Here is an 8270-nt window from a genome sequence, read left to right as displayed (position 1 = left end):
TAGAGGCTCACAGCCATCCATCGAACTGAGTACAGGGTCCCCAGTGAAGGAATTGGAGAAAGGACCAACGGAGCTGAGGTGTTTGCAGCCCCTTAGGACGAACAACATTATGAACTAAGTAGTACCCTCAGAGCTCTCAGGGTCTCAACCACCAACCAAAGACTGCACATGGAGGGGTCTGATTGTTCAGGTAGCATGTGTATAGTAGAGGATTGCAAATTCAATTATCAATAAGAGGAGAGGAGCTCAGCCCTGTGAATTTTCTGTGCCCCAGTGTAGGGGAATGCCAGGGCCAGAAAGTGGGAGAGGGCGGAGTGGTAGGCATGGGGAAGTGGGAGGCAACAGGGGTTTGTTTTTGTTGTTTTTGTTTGTTTCTTTGTTTTTTGGAGGGGAAACTGGGAATGGAGAAATTTACATGTAAATAAAGAAAATATCTAAAAGAAAAAAATTATTTATTTAAGCAATATATTCTTATTTATTAGCATGCTATTAAATAAAATAATAATTCAAAATAAGAATAACATATGGTAATTTGTTCTTGGCCCCTTTGAGCTACAGAGAGTAGCAGCATCTGGGGACTCTTTTTCAGAACCAAAACTGCTTAGCTCATGTATTCAGGTCTAACAAAGGAGCTATGACCCTATTATACTTGATGTACATGTACATTAATAAGGAAAATAATTTCATGCCAGTTAGTGTACTCAGAGAATGTTTGAAATCTATGTGTTCCTCACCCAGATTTTAATGTTTGTTGATTATTTAAGCTACTTAAGATGATAAAAACTCATCAAATGACATTTAAAATTTATTGACTGTACACTGATTTCCATACAAAACAGAATTTCTCATGAACCCAATGGAGAAGCACAATTTCACTATGGTAACTGATTTCATCCTGGTGGGCATCACTGACAGCCCTGAACTGCAAGCCCCTTTGTTTGGACTGTTCCTCATCATCTCTCTGATCACACTGGTGGGCAATTTGGGCATGATCATCCTTACCACAGTGGACTCCTGGCTGCAAACACCCTGTACTTTTTTCTCAGACACCTCGCTACTACTGACCTTGGTCATTCAACAGCTGTGGGATCAAAAATGCTAAGCAATTTTCTTGTAGAACAAAATACAATATAATTTTATTTCTGTGCTGTCCAGTTGTCTTTCTTCAGTATGTTCATTGTTAATGAATTTTTCATTCTCTCTGCAATGTCTTATGATTGTTATGTTGCCATCTGTAAACCACTCCTCTATAATGTCATTATGTTACAAACAGTGTGTTGGGTCCTGGTGGCAATTCCTTACCTTTACAGTATATTTGTTGCTCTCATAGTCACCATAAGTATTTTTTCTTCTTCTTTCTATGGACACAATATTATCAATCATTTCTATTGTGATGGTCTCCTCTTGATATCTATGCTCTGATCAAATAAAAAAGAAAGTGAAATGATAATTTTAATTTTGTTAAAAATTAACTTGATTTCCTCACCAGTGGTAATTCTTGTCTCCTATCTGCTCATTCTCAGAGCTATTCTCAGGATGAACTCTGCTGAAGGAAGGCAGAAGGCTTTCTCTACTTGTGGGTCCCATCTTACAGTGGTCACTGTCTTCTATGGGACTTTGATATTTATGTATGTGCAACCTAAGTCCAGTCACTCCTTAAACACTGACAAGGTGGCTTCCATCTTTTATACCTTAATAATCCCCATGTTAAATCTGTTGATCTATAGCTTGCGGAATAAAGATGTACAATATGCTCTTAGAAAGACAGGGAAAACCATACAAAATATCTTCACCTAGAACTCACATATTATTTAAGGTTGCAATTCTTCAAATCAAATAAATGTAATTGCTTTATAAGTTTCAGTGAAGAAAACAGTAAAAAACTGTTTCCCATAAGAAAAGACAGATTATACACACCACAATTGAAGATATGAATAATCACAGTGAACTTTTTAAGTGTGCAAGGAGGGTAACATGATTTCTGTTGTGTGTAAGAAATAAAAGGAGAGGTGTCTTCAGTTTCTTACATTAATTTTGTTAATTTAACTTTACAATAAATTACTTGTAGTTTACTTATGCCTGTGCATTTATTGGTATGAAAATCTATTGTTAATAATTTTAGTATTTAATCTCATTTGGTATTCATATATGTTTCTATTGTTAAGTGTTTTTAAAAAGTTCTTCATCACTGTGTCAGAATAATGAAGCTTATTGTGTTGGTATTAGGTCCCAACACACAAATTCCTTCATTTCATAAGGAAGCTTACATGATTGTGATTTCACATTATATTTCTTTTATATCATGTTCTACATGATTGCAATAGCAAAAATTAACACCATCTATTTAGAGGTTAAATAGTTCACAATTTCACAGTATCATCTAATATTGTATAATTCTCAGTGTGTGTATTTGTTTGTGCATGTGCCTCTGTGTGAGTGTGTGTGTGTTTGTGTGTGTGTTTGTGTGTGTCTGTTAGATAACTTGACTCCACGGCAGCTATCATTACTTTTCTTCTGCCTTGTTATCGGATTAATCTTAATTCATTAATTCACACTTCTCTTTACTCGATGATTTGATGTTGTCTTTCTTCTAAATGTAAAGTACATGTATTATGAGTATAGTTATTACACCAATTTTTAATATAGTAAATTACATAAGTATATTTATTACATTAAAGTATGTTTATTATATTAAATTTTGGTTATTGGATAAAATACTATGTATACTATTAATTGGACTGTGGAGGCAGAAGAATGAGGATACTAAGCACAGCCTGGGATAAGTAGTTAGTCTGAGGTCTATCCGTTAACATAGGATGACGTGGATAAAGAAACAAAGCTTATAATCATTCCCACAAGAATACCTTAAAGTTTGCTTGATAATTACTGATTTTACACCAAAGCCTAGCTAATACAATATTATACGAGTGGAATCAAGCACAGACTTAAATGTTTCTGTGGCAAAGAAAGTTATCACCAGGCTGATAGTAAAACTATAATCATATACCAAAAAGGTGCTGCAATATACCACAAAGACACTAGCTCAAATATGTTCATAGCCACTTTATTTGTAATAGAAAGAAACTGGAAACAGCCTAGATGTCCCTCATCCAAAGAATGAATAAAGATAATGTGGTACCTTTACACAGTGGAATACTACTCAGCTACTAAAATCAAAGACATAGTGAAATTTACAGGCAAGTGGATGCACCTAGAAAATATCATCCTGAGAGAGATAACACAGACCCAGAAAGACACTAATTGTATTTACTCACTTGTTCATGGATATTAGCCACAAGGTACTGAATAACTATGTTACAATCCACAGACCAAAAGAAATTAAATAATAAGGACAGCCCAAGAGAGGATATTTAAATCTCACCCAGAAGAATAAATAAAATAGACATTAGGAGTGGGTGGGAGTGTGGATGGGGATGAGAACAGAGGTGGAGATAAGGTGTGGTGAGAAAAGGGGTGTGGTATAAGAAAGCTTGGAGAAAGGAAATCTGTGGGCCCATGAGCATCTCTGTGTTAATCCTGAGACTTGGGAGATATAAGGGTGACTCAAGCTGAGACTCCTAAGAGTGAAGAATACAGAGTCTAAAATGACCACCTCCTATAGCCAGAGTAGAATTCCCATGTAGGGAGCGGGACACCAAGCTACCCACAAAGCCTTCGACCCAAAACTTGCCGAGCCTATAAGATATATAAGAGGAGAAAGATGGATCAGAGTTTGAGGGAATGACCAAGCACTGACTAGACCAATCTGAGATCTATACCATGGGAGAGAGTCTGCCTCTGACACTATTAATGATACTCTGCTCTGCTGGCAGACAGAAGGCCTACCATATGTGTATTCTGAGAGGCTTCATTCATCAGCTTCTAGAAACACATGCAGAGATCCAAAGCCAAACATTATGCAGATCTCAGGGTGTCTTGTGGAAGAGCTGGTGAGGAATTGAGGAATCTGGGGTGGTTAAGGGCACCACAAAAAGACCAACAAGAACAACTAAGGCCCATGGGGCTCACAGAGACTGAGCCACCAATCAAGAGCATTCATGGACTGGACCTAGGCCTTCTCCACATATATAGCAGATGTACTACTTGGTCTTCATGTGGTTCCCCTAAGAATTGAAATAGGTGCTGTCTTTTACTTTGAGTCTGCTGCCTGTATTCGGATCTCTTTCCCTGAGCTGGGCTGCCTGGTCTAGCTTCAGTGGAAGAAGATACTTTCAATCCTGAAGATACTTGTTTTGCCAGGGTGGGTCAGTACTTGGAGGGAAGGGGCTAGAAGTGCAGGTTAGAGAGGGGCAAGGAGTGAAAGTGCAGGACTGGGGGTAGAGGAGAGAGGGATGCTGCAATCGGGATATAAATTGAAAAAATAAATTAATTAATGGAAATCAAAACAAAACTAAAGCTGTACTCTGTATACTCACATTACACTTTGGTCCAATTGACCTTAATGTAGTTCCATCGAGCTGCAATAAATATTTTCAATTGTCTTAAACTGTTACAAAAATTCTATGTAAATGCAATGTTTACAACCCATATAAATAATCAAACTTTGTCATTCCTTGTGCTAGACAAAGACAGGGCCTTGGGCATTTTTTGATAAGAAACTTGTGTCTACCAACCAAATATATAATACAAGACTCAAATAAACAGCATGAAGGTAAATACAAAAACTTAATAAGATTTCATTTCAAACACTAGCTAATTTGTAAACTGCAAATCATGTCTGAAAATGAATTCAATATAACAAATCCTCTTGGTGATAACTAAAGTGTTTTAAATAATGTTCAAAATCTTTCTGTTTTTTGTATCTTTGTTTATCAGTGAACAGTGTAGTAGGCGAGGTTATATTTTGGTAATATTGTAGTTTGTTTGTGTTCTTTTCCCGTCTTTTAGTACATTTCCATTTAGATAATATCTAACCAGATGATAAATGAGGCAAAATCTCTCTGGGATATTTCCTGTAGGTTTTATCACTGCTGGTTAAGTGGATATAAACAAAGTGAATTAGGGGTATTTCTGGTGTATTAAAACCTGCATCTGCTGTTTTATAAGAGTAAACTGCAGAATATCTGGAGGAATTGGGGGAGGAACACTAGAATCTAAACTTACTGTTCTATTCATGTTAGATATTTTATTCAATAAATACATTGGTTCTTTACTATGGTGTACAAGTCACATGTATTTATCAAATTCTGATTTAGTCAGAGTAATGCTTCACCATTAAAATTAACATTTTCTCAAAAAGAAAAATATCTCATAACATAAATAACTGGATTCAGGTCAAAGCAGTTCTCCTTAGAGTCTGAATTTTTCCTCATTAATGAAAGCATTTCAAAATAAGAATATTCATGAATGTATATAGTAAATCATATAAATAGTTTATATATGATATGTGTACTGGCTGGTTTTGTGTGCCAACTTGACACAGGCTGGAGTTATCACAGAGAAGGGAACTTCAGTTGGGGAAGTGCCTCCATGAGATCTAGCTGTGGGGCATTTTCTCAATTAGTGATCAAGGGAGTAGGGCCCCTTGTGGGTGGTGCCATCCTTGGGCTGGAAGTCTTGGGTTCTATAAGAGAGCAGGCTGAGCAAGCCAGGAAAAGTTAGCCAGTAAGGAACATCCCTCCATGGCCTCTGCATCAGTTTCTGCTTCCTGACCTGCTTGAGTTCCAGTCCTGATGTCCTTTGATGACAAATAGCAATGTAGAAGTAAGCTGAATAAACCCTTTCCTCCCCAACTTGCTTCTTGGTTATGATGTTTGTGCAGGAATAGAAACCCTGACTAAGACAATATGTTAAAGTAGATAGTTTATTATGTTTTGATACAAAAACACAATAAACCTTTAAAATTTGCATGCAACAGGGTATGGATACACCCTCAGTTTTATGGATACACCTTCAATAAAATGGCTCATATATTCAGCTAAAACAAATTAACATCAATAGCTTCTCAGCTAGAGTTGGAACTTCTCACCACCTCCATAATCATCCTTTACTTTTCTTTTCCTCTTTTCTTTTCTTTTCTTTTCCTTTTTTTTTTTTTTTTTTTTTTTTTTGGCCTGGCTTGATCTGCTATAGTTCTTTTGAATGTTGTCACAATCATTTTTATTTCATGAGCAGAATAGCCCTCATGTGACTGGAAATACAATCTGGCTATAATAAACCATTGCCATTGATACAGTTTCCTAAGACCAATAACTCTTCTGGAATGATGTCTTTGATTTGTAAGCAAGGAGGTATGACTAGCCTTCATAAGTGGTGCTGAGTACTTTGGAGGTTCTTTATTCTATGCACACTGATCATTTGTGTGTCTCTGTTCATCACAATTTACTGCAAAAATTTACTGCTTTGATGGGTATTGAGAGATCCACCTATCCTTGTGTAAGTCTTCAATAATCATTTCAAAACAATTTCCATTTAGAATAATTAATTCTCCTCAAGGGTCTATAACTTCGCTAGCCTCAGGTTTTTAGACACCTGAAATATTGACAGGTATGATTTGTATCTTGTAAGAGTGAATTCACTTCTTGAACCCTATGGTTTCCAGAAAACAAATCAGGTTTTTCAAGATTGACAACAAGCAAGTTTTTTTTCTTTATTTGCATGTCATATGATTTCTCCTTTCCCATTTTCCCCTCCCAAAAACAAAAACAACAACAAGAACAAACTCCTGTTCCCTCCGCCCTCCCCCTGCTCGCCACTCCACCCTCTTCCTCTTAGTAGCCCTGGCATTCCCCTACACTGGGGCACAGAACCTTCATGGGGCCAAGGGTCTCTCCTCCCATTGATGACCAACTTGGCCATCCTCTACTTTACACATGCCGCAGGAGCAATCAGTCCCACCATGTGTACTCCTTGGTTGGTGGTTTAGTTCCTGGGAGCTCTGAAGGTACTAGTTAGTTCATATTGTTGTTTGTGCTAAGGGACTGCAAACCCTTTAGCTCCTTTGGTCCTTTCTGTAGCTCTTTCATTGGGGACCCTGTACTCAGTTCAATGGATAGCTGCGAGTCTCTACTTCTGTATTAGCCAGGTACTGTCAGAGTCTCTTAGGAGACAGCTATATCAGGCTGGATTGCCCTTCCTTCAGTCTCTGCTCCATAGTTAGTCTCTGAAACTTCTTTCATGGGTATTTTGTTACCCCTTTTAAGAAGGAATGAAGTGTTCACATGTTGGTCTTCCTTCTTCTTGAGTTTCTTGTCCTTAGTCATCAGGGAAATGTAAATCAAACAACCCTGAAATTCCACGTACACCAGTCAGGATGGCTAGGATAAAAACGTAGGTGACAGCGTTTAGCACTGTACACCATTTTTAATAGGGTTATTTGGTTCTCTGGAGTCTACTTCTTGAGTTCTTTGTATATATTGGATATTAGCCCTCTATCGGATATAGGATTGGTAAAGATCTTTTCCCAATCTATTGGTTGCCTTTTGTCTTATTGACAGTGTCCTTTGCCTTACAGAAGCTTTGGAATTTTGCAAGGTCCCATTTGTCGATTCTTGATCTTACCAAGCCATTAGTGTTCTGTTTAGGAATTCTCCCCTTGTGCCATATGTTCGAGGCTCTTCCCCACTTTCTCCTCTATAAGTTTCAGTATATCTGGTTTCATGTGGAGGTCTGTGATTCACTTTAACTTGAGCTCTGTGCAAGGAAATAAAATGGGTCTATTTGCATTCTTCTACATGCTGACTGCCAGTTGAAATGGCACCATTTGTTAAAAATGCCATTCCCCCACACACACTGGATAGTTTTAGTTCCTTTGTCAAAAATCAAGTGACCATAGGTGTATGGGTTCATTTCTGGATCTTCAATTCTATTGCATTGATCTTCCTGCCATCTCTGTACCAATACCATACAGTTTTTAGCACTATTGCTCTGTAATACAGTTTGAGATTAAGGATGATGATTTCCCCCAGAAGTTCTTTTACTGTTGAGAATAGTTTTGGCTATCTTGGGGTTTGTGTTATTCCAGATGAATTTTCAAATTGCTCTTTTCAAGTCTGTGAAGAATTGAGTTGGAATTTTGATGGGGATTTCATTGAATCTGTAGATTGTTTTCAGCAAAATGGCCATTTTTACTATATTAATCCTGCCAATCCATGAGCATGGGAGATCTTTCCATCTTCTGAGATCTTCGATTTCCTTCTTCAGAGACTTGACTTTCTTGTCATAAAGATCTTTCAATTGCTTGGTGTAGCCCGCGTGGTCCTCTCGCCGGGAAGAAGACACGCAGACACTCTAGGTTCCTTCTGCAGCAA

The 8270-nt window shown here is 37.6% G+C and overlaps 1 pseudogene; it reads left to right on the top strand.

The window, feature by feature from the left end:
• The first annotated feature begins 847 nt into the window (after nt 1–847).
• LOC116092095 lies at nt 848–1797 on the top strand (annotated as a pseudogene).
• Nucleotides 1798–8270: the final 6473 nt, after the last annotated feature.

The sequence above is a fragment of the Mastomys coucha genome, unplaced genomic scaffold (assembly GCF_008632895.1).
Source record: "Mastomys coucha isolate ucsf_1 unplaced genomic scaffold, UCSF_Mcou_1 pScaffold15, whole genome shotgun sequence".
Taxonomy (NCBI): domain Eukaryota; kingdom Metazoa; phylum Chordata; class Mammalia; order Rodentia; family Muridae; genus Mastomys; species Mastomys coucha.
This window is presented reverse-complemented; position numbering and strand designations above follow the sequence as displayed.